At 40.1% G+C, this 17,046-nt stretch overlaps 1 long non-coding RNA gene across 1 annotated transcript; it reads left to right on the forward strand.

Moving 5' to 3' along the window:
* The first annotated feature begins 3,091 nt into the window (after window positions 1-3,091).
* Window positions 3,092-16,786, forward strand: LOC132345505 (uncharacterized). The gene is made up of 2 exons (XR_009494879.1): window positions 3,092-3,908; window positions 16,074-16,786. It is a non-coding gene; the product is annotated as an uncharacterized lncRNA (long non-coding RNA).
* The last annotated feature ends 260 nt before the right edge of the window (window positions 16,787-17,046 follow it).

Raw genomic sequence — 17,046 nt, forward strand, 5'->3', positions numbered from 1 at the left:
ATTTTCCCCTGTGGTCCAGGACTTAAGACTCTGCCTTCCAAAGCAGGGGACACAGATTCAATTCCTGGTCAGGAAGTAAGGTCCCACATGCCATGGGGTGAGGCCAAAATTTTTAAAAATAAAAAAATCAAGCACCGTGAACCTCTCATCTAGACACAAGTACCCACTCATGGACAACCTTGTTTTTCCATCCCCAACTCATCCCCAACCCCACCATTCTGGTCACCACTGACTCCCGGACTAGGTGATTTTGAGGTAACCCAAACCCACTCCAGTCCTCTTGCCTGGAAAATCCCATGGACGGAGGAGCCTGGTAGGCTGCAGTCCATGGGGTCGCTACAACTGAGCAACTTCACTTTCACTTTTCACTTTCATGCATTGGAGAAGGAAATGGCAACCCACTGCAGTGTTCTTGCCTGGAGAATCCCAGGGACGGCAGAGCCTGGTGGGCTGCCGTCTATGGGGTCGCACAGAGTCGGACACGACTGAAGCGACTTAGAAGCAGCAGCAGCAGCAACACATCATATAATTTCCTCCCTAAATATTTCAATATTATCCCTAAAAGATAAGAACTTTCCCCTCTAAAAATACCTAACCACACTGCCAAAATATCAACTATAGTTTCTTAATATCTTCAAATAACTGGTGTTCCATTTTCCCTGATTGTCTCACAAAAAGTATTTGTTAGGTTGTTTTGTTTGACTCAGAATCCAAGCAAGTTCCGCCCTTTGCATTTGGTTTTCATGTCTCCAAAGTCTCTTCTGCTCTACAAGTCCATTCCCCAACTCCTGACCTTTTTTTTCCTCCTTACAATTTATTTTAGAGGAAAATGGATCATATGTACTGTAGAAGTACCCATATTCTGGATTTAGCTTATAGCCTCCCTATGATGTTATTTAATCCTAACCCTTTTTATTTCTGTAAAGTGGGAGTTGAATTTCGAGGCTTCATCAGGTTCAGGCTCTATTTCCAGCGAGGGTCTATCAGAGGTGGTCTGTGTACTTCCTGTTGCACCACCGCCTGTCTCTCTCCTTACAATGTCAGATATGATCTGCGGGGTTGAGGTATTATCGGCTGGAACCATCCATTAAAAAGTTCCCCATGAGCTTTTTACCTAATGATTTCAGGAAACTCTGATTAGCATTGCCTAGATTATAAGATTTTATTCATTTAGGGGTTTCAAATGATAATATTCTAATTACATCATTTTTGTTAGTTTTTTAGCTAGAATATTTCTATAAAGAGAAAAAAGACTTCGTCTATCAATTATTAGGTATCTAAAGTATGGTGAGGTGTGACAAGGAAAATGCTGAGTTCTTTCTCTTTGTTTACCAGTTTTCAGAAGAATGAGTTTGTTCCATGGTGTCCTTCAGAGACCATCAGTGGATTTTTGTGTTTTGTTTTGTGGGTTTGTTTTGTTTTGCAGCGTTATGAACTCATGGGTAAATATATTTTGTGTATTTTCTTTTATTGCAGTATTTATTCTTATTTATGCTCAAATTATCCAAAATTAGACCAATGAAAGCCTCATCCATTTGGCTTCTCAGTTCTTCTGATTAGGACCCTAATTGTCCTTGTAGCTGGTACAACAAGAAAGCCCAGACTCCTCTTTTATACTTTTTACCTAGACCTGGAATCAACTATTTTTCCAAGGACCCATGGTTCTTTTTAGTGGGAATTGGTATTTAGAGAATTGGAATTGGTATTGAGACTCTTAGATTGGATTCTGGCATGAGTGATTTGTGAGTATTTTGGAAAGGAAGTGATAATCACTAGACACCACGGTCTAGTAAAATTAAAGTCGTCACACATCTATTAAATAAGGCATAGCTCATTTCCCAGGTGGCGCTAGTGGTCAAGAACCCCGCCTGACAATGCAGGAGACAGATGAGGGACAAGGATTTGATCCCTGGGTTGGGAAGATCCCCCTGAGGAGGGCATGACAACCCACTCCAGTATTCTTGCCTGGAGAATCCCATGGATAGAGGAGCCTGGAGGGCTACAGTCCATGGGGTCACAAAGAGTCGGACATGACTGAAGTGACTTAGCACGTACACACGCACATTCTAGATGAGAGAGGGGAGAACAGTCCTAAACAAACAACTGGAGCATGATACTGTGTATAAAGAGCTTTGGGGAAATAATTACGCTTGGAGTTAAGGAATAAAGCTACAGTGAGGAGGTGATATCTGAGCAATGGGAATAGGCAGGCAGCTGAGGTGGGATGGAAGACTTGGACAGAGAAAAGAACAGGAGCAAAACCCTGCAATCATCAAAGTGCATGGCGTGTTTGAAGAAGAGTCAGATTTGCTTCATCTCCTCTGACAGGGATAGTGGATGGAGGGAGAAGCCAACTGCATTCGACATGTGTGTGGACTTCAGCAGGGCATGTATCCAGGCCTCTCATGATATCATTGTGGACAAGATGGAGAAATACAGACTAACTGATAGGAGGGTGAGGTGAAGTAACAGCAGTTAGGTGAATAAATGAACCCAAAGGATGCTGATTAGTGGACTGACATCAGCATAGAGGACGGTCTCTAATGGAGTGACATAGGGCTCAATCTAGTTCAACATGATTTATCAATGATTTAAATAAAAGTAATAGAAAAACTACATAACAGATCTGCAGGTTATAGGGAGCTATAGGAGATAATGAGTAGTCTTAGTGATTGAGTCTAATTCAAAAATATATCCTCAGGTTGGATCTATTGAGATAAAATTTCTGATGATGAATGTAAATTTCCACAGCTGAGTAAACAACACACACACAAAATAGGCACACACAGACACACACATGCACACAACCTCCTGGAAGAAGCATGGTTAGTAGATCGTACATGGAAAAGATGTAAGGATTTGGATCTGCCTCACGTATCATTAGCGTGTGTGGATAACAGCAGGGTACACAGTATATGTCCTGTTGACAGTGGGCTACCCAGCTCCCTATTGGAGAGTACTTAGAAAGAGCCATTGGCCAACTCGGGGAGCTTATACCAGAGTGTCTCAATTGGTAGAGGAATTTTAAACATTATAATGAAGTGTCAGAAACCTGGAGTCAAGGAATTCACAGGGACTACAAGTGCTCTAATAGGCATAGAGCTGCATGGAGAAGCTTTTCGCTCTATTACCCTAAAACAATGTAAGTATACAACTGGAACCATTGGGCAGAAGTCAGAGGGAAACAGATGTAGGCTCTGTGGAAAACGTTATACTAGAGTTCTCAGAAGCAGAATAGGCTGCCCCTCAAATCAAACCTACCATTATAAAGTCAGAGATAATTAGCAGGGAAGTCATTGAGGAAAATCAGTCATCTTAAGAAGGAATTGAATTCTTTTCTATATCAGAGAATCCATGAGCCCTGTTATCCTTAGCAGCGTCCCTTTCAGGCTCCCGACTGCGCATGCTCCTGACATGGCTGCTTAGACAGCCCTGAAATGTACTTCATTCACAGGGTGTCCCCACACTTTGGTCTTATCTTTTCATCCTCCTCCAAGGTTCCACTGGAGATGTTACCATATGGCACAAAGACTCAGGAGAGATGGGTTCTAGTCTTAGTTCTTCTCATGCTAATTCCAGGACCTCAGGTGTGGTAGGTTAAAGATGACCAAAAAGTCTTTGATGTTCCCCCACTGAGACATGGAGTCCAACTCCTCTCCACTTGAACTTGGGCTGGTCTCCGTGACTTGCTTAACTGATAGAATGTGGTGGGAACTGTGGAGCTTCTGAGGCTAGGTCACAGGAAGCCTTGCTGTTGTTACTCAGCTTCTTGGAATGCTCAGTCTGTGAGGAAGCCCCGGTTGTCACTAGGGAAGGCCAGGGGGAGAGAGAGAGAGAGATGTCCAGCAAGCCCAGTTGCTGCAGCCCTCTGACGCTGGAACCACCCCAGTTGAAGCCTCAGACATCAGGTGGGGCAGAGATGCCATCCCTCCAAGTCCAGTCCAAATTTCATATTCCAGAAAAAAGGAATAATTATTATATTTTCAGACACTAAGCTTTGGCATGGTGTATAGCACAGCAGTAGGTAACCAGAATATCTTAAAAGTCATTCTAATTCTTTGGAAGTCAATTTTCAATGTGTAAATGGAGTGAAAGAACCTAATACTTTCTAAGGTCCTCTTCCACTTTGACACTGTCAACAGCTAACCTTTGCGGTCCCAGCATGCCTTTACCCAGTTTTTAATAACCACTTATTTTATTTATTTTTCTTCCAGCTTTATTGAGCTATCGTTGACATACTCTTTACACTCTTTAAAATCATTGAGGATCCCAAAGAACTTTCATGTATGTGGGTTATACCTATTGATATTTGTCACATTGGAAATTAAAGCTGAGAAAATGCAAAATATTTACTTATTATTTTATGCAAAAATAATAAAAGCCTAATTTATTCATCTTAAAAGTGCATTTCAATATACATTAGGTGCAGACAAATACTGTTTGATTCCACTTATATGAGATACCAACAAGAGTCGAATTCACAAAATCAGAAAACACATTGGTAGTTGCAAGGGGCTGGGAAGGTGGGCGGATGAGGAGAGGGAACGAGGAGTTAGTGTTTAATGGGGACAGACTTTCAGTTTAGGAAGGTGAAAAATTTAGGAGGTGGACGATGGTTAAGAGTTGCTCAGCAATGTGAATGTACTTCGTGCCACTGAACTATTGGGTGTGTGTTAAATTGCTTTAGTCGTGCTGACTCTTTGACCCTATTGACTGCCAGGCTCCTCTGTCCATGGGATTCTCCAGGCAAAAAAACTGGAATGGGTTGCCATGCCCTCCTCCAGGGGATCTTCCCAACCCAAGGATCGAACCCACATCTCTTATGTCTCCTGCATTGGCAGGTGGGTTCTTTACTAGTAGGGCCACCTGGGAAGCCCACTGAACTATTAAATATGGTTAAAATAGTATGTTTTATATTATCTGACTTGTACCACAATGAAAAACATGTTTTAAAAATCTACTAAATATTAACACAAGCAAAATACTTTTGATGAAATATTTTTCAAAACAAAAAAATTACTGAAAGAGTGGCATTGTTTGACATTTTTGCAAATTTTTTTAATACCTAGCTTTATAGAAGACAACCTGGGTTTCTCACATTTGCTTTGGCACTGAGATGTTGCAGTATCACATGTTATTTAACCTCTAGAAAATTTCACTGCATACTTGGGAGAAAATGAGCCTGCCTGAGGTGGACCATGTATTAGTATTTCTATGGGAATAGTTTTGACCTCACAGACCCACCCCAACACACACCAAATGAATGCTGGGGAAACACTGCTCTAAGGAAATGATGTACAGAATTAATCCCCATGTTCATTTACTTGTAGCTGATAACTCTTAACAGGTTCAGATTTTTCAAGTAATTTGTATTTTAACAAGGAAGGAAGTCTTCCTCAGAAGAATCAATCTCTAGTGGCAGCATTTCAAAAACATAGAGGTCTTTGCTTAAGGGCTCCCTGTTCTTGTCCACTTCACAGGACTCTGCCCTCTCAGCCTCCATAGAGTCTGGCCCTGGATAGGGAGAAGCCGTGGCCACAAGACTAGATCTATCAGAGACAAGAGGAGAGCAAGTATACGATCATGTTTGGGTCATCCATGGCTTCTTCTCTTTTAAGACTGTTTCTTATTTTATGGACAGAGAAGGGTTCTATGAGTAATTAGCAAAGAATTTAAGATTAGTAACTCTCATTGCCCTCACATTAAGCAATTAGACTGAGTTCTTCATCATATTGGAAACTATGCTGAGAGACTGCTGTAACATGGAGGTAATATGCTTGTTTATTTAATTAAATTATTGAAAATCAGGAATGATATCATATCTAGACTTTCCTAGCAATGTAGACATTTCCCAGAACTTTTAGCTGAAGATTTTTAGTAATTGCATTCTGCTAATCAACTAAAATGGCCCAGTATAAATGTTAATAAATAAACATAATCATAATCCTAGACATACTCAGTTGCCAAAGACTCTAAGAAGGCATCAAACCCACCCCTCTGCCTCCAGGCATGCTTTATCATCTGATCAAGTCTCAGCAGAAATAACATCAAAAAATATGTTTTACATTGGATTACTTCTACCCACCTCCTTTATATATTTTTTTCAGATATCCTAGTCCAGAAAAGAAAATGTCAGTTAATTCAAGTTATTTCAGAAAACATTAAAAAAGATCAAGATACTGTACAAGTTTGTTCAAAGGAAAATATTTAATGGATCTCCTTTTTTCTATAAATGAGGCAATGAATATATTTTACATGTAAGACCTACTGAGTCTGTATGTATTGAATTTGATTTGAGTTATTTGAGGGCTGGGTTAAAGGATTTTATTTGTATATATTGATAACAACCAAGTTATAATAAATGATTAATTGAACATTTTCCATCTAGTTCCAGTAGAAGTCAAATATGTTTTGATGCATTTAAAAGTTCGGGGATTTGAAAAATTGTATAGACTGAATCCTTCTCCATCAGAGGGCAGACAGACTGAAAACCACAATCACAGAAAACTAACCATTCTAATCACATGGACCACAGCCTTGTCTAACTCAGTGAAACTATGAGCCATGCTGTGTGGGGCCACCCAAGACAGACAGGTCATGGTGGAGAGTTCTGACAAAATCTGGTCCACTGGAGAAGGGAATGGCAAACCACTTCAGTATTCTTGCCTTGAGAACCCCATGAACAGTATGAAAAGGTGAAAAGATAGGACACTAAAAGATGAACTCCCCAGGTTGGTAGGTGCCCAATATGCTACTGGAGATCAGTGGAGAAATAACTCCAGAAAGAATGAAGAGACGGAGCCAAAGCAAAAACAACACCCAGTTGTGGATGTGACTGGTGATGGAAGCAAAGCCTGATGCTGTAAAGAGCAATATTGCATAGGACCCTGGAATGTTAGGTCCATGAATCAAGGCAAATATAAAGTGGTCAAACAGGAGATGGAAAGAGTGAATGTCAACATTTTAGGAATCAGTGAACTAAAATAGACTGGAATGGGTGAATTTAACTCAGATGACCATTATATCTACTACTGTGGGCAAGAATCCCTTAGAAGAAAAGGAGTAGCCATCATAGTCAACAAAAGTCTGAAATGCAGTACTTGGATGCAATCTCAACAGAAAGGCAAACCATTCCATATCATGGTAATCCAAGTCCATGCCCTGACCAGTAATGCTGTAGAAGCTGAAGTTGAACAGTTCTATGAAGACCTACAAGACCTTCTAGAACTAACACCCCCAAAAGATGTCCATTTCATTATAGGGGACTGGAATGCAAAAGTAGGAAGTCAAGAAACACCTGGAGTAACAGGCAAATTTGGCCTTGGTGTACAGGATAAAGCAGGGCAAAGGCTAATAGAGTTTTGCCAAGAGAACACACTGATCATAGCAAACACCCTCTTCCAACAACACAAGAGAAGACTTTACACATGGACATCACCAGATGGCCAACACCGAAATTAGATTGATTATATTTATATTCTTTGCAGCCAAAGATGGAGAAGCTCTATACAGTCAGCAAAAACAAGACTGGGAGTGGACTGTGGCTCAGATCATGAACTCCTTATTGTCAAATTCAGACTTAAATTGAAGAAAGTAGGGAAAATCACTAGACCATTCAGGTATGACCTAAATCAAATCCTTTACAATTATATAATAGTGGAAGTGAGAAATAGATTTAAGGGACTAGATCTGATAGACGGAGTGCCTTATGAACTATGGATGGAGGTTCATGACACTGTACAGGAGACAGATATCAAGACAATCCCCAAGAAAAAGAAATGCAAAAAAGCAAAATGGCTATCTGAGGAGGCCTTACAAATAGCTGTGAAAAGAAGAGAAGCGAAAAGCAAAGGAGGAATGGGAAGATATACCTGTTTGAATGCAGAGTTCCAAAGAATAGCAAGGAGAGATAAGAAAGCCTTCCTCAGTGGTCAGTGCAAAGAAATAGAGGAAAACAACAGAATGGGAAAGACTAGAGATCTCTTCAAGAAAATTGGAGATACCAAGGGAACATTTCATGCAAACATGAGCACAATAAAGGACAGAAATGGTATGGACCCAACAGAAGCAGATGATATTAAGAAGTGGCAAGAATACACAGAAGAACTGTACAAAAATCACGACCCAGAAAATCACAATGGTGTGATCACTCACCTAGAGCCAGACATCCTGCAATGTGAGGTCAAGTGGACCTTAGGAAGCATCACTACGAACAAAGGTAGTGGAGGTGATGGAGTTCCAGTTGAGCTATTTCAAATCCTAAAAGATGATGCTGTGAAAGTGCTGCACTCAATATGCCAGCAAATTTGGAAAACTCAGTAGTGGCCACAGGACTGGAAAAATTCTGTTTTCACTCCAATCCCAAAGAAAGGCAATGCCAAAGAATGCTCAAACTACCTCACAATTGCACTCATCTCACACGCTAGCAAAGTAATGCTCAAAATTCTCCAAGCCAGGCTTCAACAGTACCTGGACCATGAACTTTCAGATGTTCAAGCTGCATTTAGAAAAGGCAGAGGAACCAGAGATCAAATTGCCAAATCTGTTGGATCATCAAAAGAGCAAGAGTTCCAGAAAAACATCTACTTCTGCTTTATTGACTATGCCAAAGCCTTTGACTGTGTGGATCACCACAAACTGTGGAAAATTCTGAAAGAGATGGGAATCTGTAATGCAGGTCAAGAAGCAACAGTTAGCACTGGACATGGAACAACAGACTGGTTCCAAATAGGAAAAGGAGTACGTCAAGCTGTATATTGTTACCCTGCTTATTTAACTTATATGCAATGTACATCATGAGAAATGCTGGGCTGGATGAACCACATGCTGGAATCAAGATTGCTGGGAGAAATATCAACAACCTCAGATATGCAGATGACACTACCCTTATGGCAGAAAGCAAAGAAGGACTAAGGAGCCTCTTGATGAAAGTGAAACAGGAGAGTGAAAAAGTTGGCTTAAAGCTCAACATTCAGAAAATTAAGATCATGGCATCTGGTCCCATCACTTCATGGCAAATAGATTGGGAACAGTGGAAACAGTGGCAGACTTTATTTTGGGGGGCTCCAAACTCACTGCAGATGGTGACTGCAACCATGAAATTAAAAGACACTTACTCCTTGGCAGGAAAGTTATGACCAGCCTAGACAGCATATTAAAAAGCAGAGACATTACTTTGCCAACAAAGGTCTCTCTAGTCAAGGCTATGGTTTTTCCAGTAGTAATATATGAATGTGAGAGCTGGACTATAAAGAAAGCTGAGCGCCAAAGAATTGATGCTTTTGCACTGTGGGGTTGGAGAAGACTCTTGAGAGTCCCTTGGACTGCAAGGAGATCCAACCAGTCCATCCTAAAGGAAATCAGTCCTGAATATTCATTGGAAGAACTGATGCTGAAGCTGAAACTCCAATACTTTGGCCACCTGATGTGAAGAACTGACTTATTTGAGAAGACCCTGATGCTGGGAAAGATTGAAGTCTGGAGGAGAAGGTTGGATGGCATCACCAACTCAATGGACATGAGTTTGAGTAAACTCTGGGAGTTGGTGATGGACGGGGAGGCCAGTGTGCTGCAGTCCATGGGGTCGCAAAGAGTTGGACATGACTGAGCGACTGAACTGAACTGAATAGACTGTTTAAGGGGTCTTCCCAGGTGGTACAGTGGTAAAAATCTGCCTGTCAGTGAAGGAGACGCAAGAGACAAGGGTTTGATCCCTGGGTCGGGAAGATCCCCTGGAGTAGGAAATGGTCACCAGCTCCACTATTTTTGCCTGGAAAATTCCATGGACAGTGACTGGTGAGCTACAGTCCATGGGGTTGTAAAGAGTCAGAACGACTAAGAACACACATGCAAATAGACTATATAAGTTAGCTAATACTTACCTGGAAAATTACTAGGATGATCAAACATTTATGTAGTATTGAATATTTTCTTACTCTTAAGATTAAATGACTTATGTGAAAAAGTCAAATGTCAGATGATGTCTTTGAAATTTGGTTTTATGAGATTTTTTAAAATCATAGTTCCTGGGTTATCAAGAACTCTCAAAATAAGAAAATGATCTTTTGGAGGGCTCTCCACAGGCTCTGAAACTTACAATATAATTCCTTCTTTGATAGTCTATAAATTAAGCTCTGGCCCAAAAGCCACAAAAAAGGCAAAGCACTTCTGTTTTCACAGTTTTTCCACCATCCAAGATGGTAGTATGTACCTTCTCTCCTTTAGCATGACAGAGATCTTTGTCTAAACCCTGGATATTCAGGGACCATCTCTTTCCAGCCCCCATTCCCACTCACTATGGTCAATTTTGAAAGTTACAGCTAAACCTTTACTGTCTGGAAAGTGAAAGTGTTAATCACTCAGTCGTGTCTGACTCTTTGTGACCCAGGGGACTGTAGCCCATTAGGCTCCTCCGTCCATAGAATTCTCCAGGCAAGAATACTGGAGTGGATAGCCATTCTCTCCTCCAAGGGATCTTCCTGACCCCTGGATCAAACGTGCGTCTCCTGCATTGGATGCAGATTCTTTACCATCTGAGCCCTGTCCAGAAATAAGTCCTCAAATCCAGCACCAGCTATCATGTTCAATACCAGCAGTACACTTTGATGCCTTATTCTTTGGTCTTGAGTACTAACAGAGAATTCAATGTTAGCACCGGAATGAATAGTAGAGTACGCCAGTTTAAAGAACCAATTTTGAAGTCTGACCCCAAGGCCACTTCCTCACTAACTAGTTATGTAACCATGGACAAATTGTGTAGCTTCCATAAGTTTAAGAATTTTCATGTATAAAATGAGATGGTGTTAGTCTTTTGATTGTAAGAAACATAAAACGGAAATCAAGCTGGCTTATTAAACACACACATGTCCACACACTGGATTTATTAGTGACCATAACAGCATAACCGCAGAAGCAGAAAACTGAAGAGCTTGTTTCAAATGTGGCCAACTGAGGTTCTCAAATTCTGGCATAGGGACTTTTTCTCCACATCTGAGTACTGCTTTCTTCTGTGTTGGCCATATTCTCAGCCAAGAACTTCATAGAAAGGGTAAGATGGCCACAATAGCTCCCAGTTTCCATTGAAACAGCTTTAACAAATCCAGTAAAGGAAATGCCTCTTTGCCAAGAGTCCCAGCCGAAGTCCCAGTTCAGTTCAGTTCAGTCGCTCAGTTGTTTCCAACTCTTTGTGACCCCATGGACTGCAGCACCAGCGCACCAGGCTTCCCTGTCGATCACCAACTCCATGAGTCGACTCAAACTCATGTCCATCGCATTGGTGATGCCATCCAACCATCTCATCCTCTGTCATTCCCTTCTCCTCCTGCCTTCAATCTTTTCCAGCATCAGGGTCTTTTCCAATGAGTCAGCTCTTTGCATCAGGTGGCCAAAGTATTGGAGTTTCAGCTTCAGCATCAGTCCTCCAATGTATAGTCCCAGAGTGGCTGTTATTGCCTTTGATTTGCCCAGCTTGGGTCCAAGCCCATCTTTAAACCAATTGCTGTGGCCAGGAAAATGCTTGTTTTCTTTAGCAAGGCTTGGGTCATAAACCTACTGCTGGAGTTGAGGGTGGGATCAATCTCACCTGACTACACAGATGGAGATAGTTCTTAGACGGTTCTTAGAAGAAAAATTGAGTTGCTGCTTGTAGATGAAGGGACTGTAAGTACAGGCAAGACTAAAAATAAAACACAACTAATCTATAACTGTCTGCTACAGTGGATAATAACATCTACTTCTACCTCATTGAGTTTTTATGAGAATTAAATAATAATGCAAGGAGAGCACCTGGCCCAGTGCCTGGCACATTGCAAGAGCTCCATAACATTAACTATTATATTAGCTATTATATTCCTCAATAAATCTTTGTGGAATGAATGTTGAATGTTAGAAAAGATTCAGTAGTAACAACACAAAATGGATGGCTTTTCACATATTTAGTGAAAAATCTTAGAAGAGGGATGGCAGCTCACATGTCAAGTCCAGTAGTGATGACTTGGAGTGCTGTGTTGAGAAGGATTCTGAGGCTAAGTCTTAACCCATCAAGAATTAGTGCCATGTTCATTAGGAATGCCTTTACACCCTTGAGTTCTTCTATAATAAAATCTAGTACACAAGGTTACTTAGAAAGCTTTCACTTAACTTTGGGCTGGAAAGTTATTAAAATATAGAACTACCTTTCAATCCATATTAGAAAGATTAGTAAGGACCATATCATGTGTATTCAGAGAAAGAAGAGGGCAAGCATCAGCCTCCTGAATGCTTGTAGATTCAGTGCTAGCACATAGTCGAAGCTCAGTCAATATTTTTTTGCATTGAGCGGAAAATAATTATGTTATGCTGAAATTCTTCCCATGGAACCCAGGGGATATTGGTAAAATTAAACTTGAGTAGTGTTAATGTTTTGTTCATAGGTTTCATGTATTTTTGCATATATTTCATGACATTTATATTAAATTCATAAATAAAATATTCCTCTGTTGGTATGAACTCAATAAAGCATTTTAAAATAACAATAAAAATGTCCTCCTGCCCTCTTCTATATTTATCAGTAATTTCCCTGATTTCTCAGCTCTTTAAGACTTAATGAAAGAACTATGCAGGGTGGCAAGTTGATGATAGCAGATGTGGTCTGGCCAGTCAGAAGCAGAAAAGGCCTTAAGTGCCCTGTGTGCAAGGAAACAGAACTGCTCTTCTGCCCTGGGCCCTTGACCACTTGCCTTCTGATATAATGCTTGGTCATGACGTCATGAAACTCATGCTGTGTTTTCACTACACACTTTGGAGAAGGTATATTAGAAGTGCCTGGGGACTTCCTTGGTGGTCCAGTGGTTAAGAATCTGCCTGCCAATGCAGAGGACACGGGCTCGAGCCCTGGCCCAGGAAGATCCCACATGCCGAGGAGCAACTAAGCCCATTTGCCACAACTACTGGGCCCACATGCCTAGAGCCCATGCTCCTCAAGAGGAGCCACTGCGATGAGAAGCCCTTGCATCACAACTAGAAAAAGTCCAGGTGAAGCAACGAAGACCCAGCACAGCCTATAGTAAATAAACAAGCAAATAAAGAGATAAATTAAAAAAAATCCAATGCCTACGTCAATGAACATTGAATGACTCAAGTATGGCTAACAGAGAGAGTCAACAACACTGGTTTTGGGGGGCCACCAGAGGATGGTGGCCTGTGCAGTGTCAAGAACACAGGTTTTAAAGCCAAACTCAGGTTCAAACTCCAGTTCCACCAGGACTTTTAGTGCGTTGCTTCATCTATCAAAGCCTCAGTTTCTTCACCTGCAAAAAGGAGCTAAAAGTTTATTAAAAATAAAGAAATAGCCTCACAGATTACTGTGAGAGTCAACAAAATCAAGGCCTTAGCATATGATAGGTGCTTAATAAATAGTAGCTATTTGTTGTTTTGATTTTAAGCCCCTTCTCAGAGGATGTTAGTGGGTAAAATCATAAATAGAATGAAATCTTGTAGATTAAATTAAATGCATGCACAAACATGTTTGCACACTTATATTGTAGATTACTTATTGCTACATTTTATTGTTGTAATATTCTCCAAAATCTCACTCCAAGAATTTTTGAAATTTTATCACCAGTATGGCATGATATAAAATCAGTCCATTCCATTCTCTTTAGAATGCTATTTGAAGATTTATTCCCTCTTGGATGTCTTTAGGAGTCCTTTTATATGCACTGGGTCAGGATTGAACAAAAATTCAACCCAATAATAGTATTTTATAAAAGGAGAAAAAAATATTGTTTGTACAGAGCATTCCGTGTAGTCATACCACATGGAATGCTCTGTACAAACAATATTACTAAACCCAAGAGATGTCTATATAATTAACTACTCAAACCCTGCTTTGTTCCCACTTTCCCTCTTTTGTATATTGGGTATATGATGACACAGCGTAGGGAGAATTCATTTTCCCATCACCTGGCTGCTGAGGCCATAGACCCATCTGGCTCACGGCCAGGAGCCGACAAAGAAAGATGATATAAGGACAAAAAAAAAGAAAAGTATTAGAGGCAGCTCCCTGGAGGGTAGAAAATGCCCCATTCTTAAAGTACCCCCAACAAGTGTACCCCCAACAAGCTGCATGCCCTGGACCAGCCATTTCTAATAGTTCTCCTTTGTAAGACATGAATTGGTTCAGGAAGACTTCTAACAATGCGAAACTTAGAACATCTACACACACATGATCCCCAAGACTTCTTGTTGCAATATTTTGCAATCTGATTTTGAATTGGCTGATTATTTCATCATCAGGTGGATGCAGAAGTTAATTACAGAGTCCAACATTCAACTGATGTCCACTTTGCTATAAGAACTGAGAGCATACTCAGCCCCTTAAGGGTTTGAAGCTGAAATAGTTCATATAAAGAGGAAGCTGCACTTCCACTCCTGAAAGCTCAGTGGTCTTCAAGCAAATTAAAAACAGGATCTGAGATTTTAACTCAGAGAAATTTGGTCAAACCGAGATTAAAAATGAGGTCAATATAGATGCAAACTGAAATGATTCCTCAGGCAGGGGACATTTACGTGTTGTAATACATCTTCATAGTGACACAGGGAAAAGTGAGAGAGATGGGGCCAGACTTTTGCTTGTACGTTTATTTTTGGAATCGATAAAACCTACCATTTGGAGAGTATTTCCTTTTGCCAGGCTTACTTCATTTAATCCTTGTGACAGCTCTATGCCTTGGTTGTTCTTTGTTAACAAAACAAGAAGCTGAGACTCAGAAAGACTATATAATATCCCAAAGTCATATGGGAAGGGGGCATTTAATAGCCTAGTACCTCACTATTACATTTTACTAGGCTGTTGTTTAGTCACTAAGGGTGTCACATTTTACTGCACAAAGCAGAGTAAAATATTTTAATTTGCCTATTGGTCACCTTTTGAGATTAAAAAGAAATTCTAAATATATTTATATTTTTATTTTGTGCCACTAATATATTTTTATCAAATTCTTATTTTTAAAAATTAAAGATTCATTAATAATTAGCACAATAATAGGCAATTTATTAAATATACACTGTGTACTAAAGTAGTCTAAAAAAAATGGCTTTTGCTATATGGGAAAAGAATCTGAAAAACAGTGGACAAGGAAATGGTAATCCACTCCAGTATTCTTGCCTAAAATTCTATGGACAGAGGCGCCTGGCTACAGTCCATGGGGTCACGAAGAGTCAGACATGACTGAGCGCACATGCACACACACACACACACACACACACACGTGTGTATATGTAACTGATTCATTTTGCTATACACCTGAAACGAACACATTATAAATAAACTATATACCAATAAAATTATTTTTAAAATAAAATAATAATTTCCTTTGAAGATATCAGATCTTAATCTCTGCAACAATTTATATGGAAAAGTTATCTTTGAAAATATGATTAGATAAGAGTCTTGACGTTGGTGTACAATATATATGTTACAAGAGTACAATATAGTGATTCACAGTTTTTAGAGGTTATACTCCATTTATAGTTATTGCACAATATTTGCTATATTCTCCATGTTGTACAATATATCCATATAGCTTACTTGATACCTAATCATTTGTGCTCCTTAAGCCCTGACTCCTCCATCGCCCCCCTCCCCTCTTCCTTGTCCCTACTGGTAACCACTAGTTTCCTCTCTCTGTCTGAGTCCCAGAGACTCCTGTAGGAGGGAGGCAGGGGAAATTAGGCAGAAGAGAAGGCAACATGACCATGGAGGCAGAGACTAGAGTAATTCAGCCACAAGCCAGATAGAACACTAACAGCCGCCAGGAGCTGGAAAAGGCAAGGAACTGAGTCTCCTCTGAAGCCCCTAGAAGGAGTGCAACTCTGCTGTCACCTTGATTTTGGCCCAATGATAATGGTTCCCAACCTCTGACCTCCAGAACTGTGAGAGAATGAATTTCTGTTGTTTCAAGACGCCAAGTTTGTGGTAATTTTTTACAGCAGACCTAAGAAACTAATTCATGTATCATGCCCTGTGTAAGGTGTGTGTGTGTGTGTGTTCTTTGTTCCTCACACTAATAATATGAAATATTTTATGTTTACAGATGAAGGAAGAGAAGCTTAAAGAGGTTACAAACACAGATTGAAATCACACAGCAATTATACAGCAGAACTGGGGTTTGAGTCCTGCTCTGTACTCCAACCACTCCACCAAGCCCCCTCCCTGAGGAGTCATTAATACCCTTAAAGTGAGTTTGGATGAGCATTTCAGGATAAATTTTAGACGATTATTGGAGTTTTATTTATAAAAGGAATTTCAAAACCCTTGAAGGTATATTCTATAAGATCCCAAATTATCTGAGAAGTTGACCAAGTCTACTTAATCTACAGTGCATCACATATACCGACATGCCTATACCAATGGCCATGGTAAGAAATGCTCTACAACAATTAACCCTCCTGGCCAAGAAAAAACCACTCCTGATGGTGGGAAATTTTTACAGCCTCCTAGAGGAAATGAATATAAAAAGCTCAGTCCAGATTCATCAGCAGTGTTATTGAACATAGAATTTTTGAAAACTCATCACTTGACATAGCCTAAATTCTAAACCAGTCCCTGTTGAAGAAAGAAAGAATGATGCAAAAGTTGAGCAGTGTTGGTTTCGGGTACATATTAGAAGCCGGTATGCTAATGGCCCTTCCTAAATGCTGTGTCAGCCTGAGTACTCCTTATGGACTGATGGTTTCTTTCAGTCAGTAAGAAGTCAAAGCACAGAAAAGAAGATACCAAATAAAGAATCTATGCCTCAATTTATAATCATCTCATCATTTGTGTTTATAAAAAAAATTATCAGTATATTAACATTTTTCCCTCTATGACTAGATTCAATACACATATTCTGAGATATTTGCAAAGCAGTGTGCAACATTGCTGCATAATGTAAAGACAAGAAATCCTAATGGAGTTTACAGACTAGTTAAGGTAATCGCAGAAACTAACTCCTACATGGTACTTGCTATGTACCAGTGTTCTAAATGCTTTCCATGAACGCAGTCCTCACAACAAGCCTATGACTA

Source organism: Bos taurus, chromosome 6 (assembly GCF_002263795.3).
Source record: "Bos taurus isolate L1 Dominette 01449 registration number 42190680 breed Hereford chromosome 6, ARS-UCD2.0, whole genome shotgun sequence".
Taxonomy (NCBI): domain Eukaryota; kingdom Metazoa; phylum Chordata; class Mammalia; order Artiodactyla; family Bovidae; genus Bos; species Bos taurus.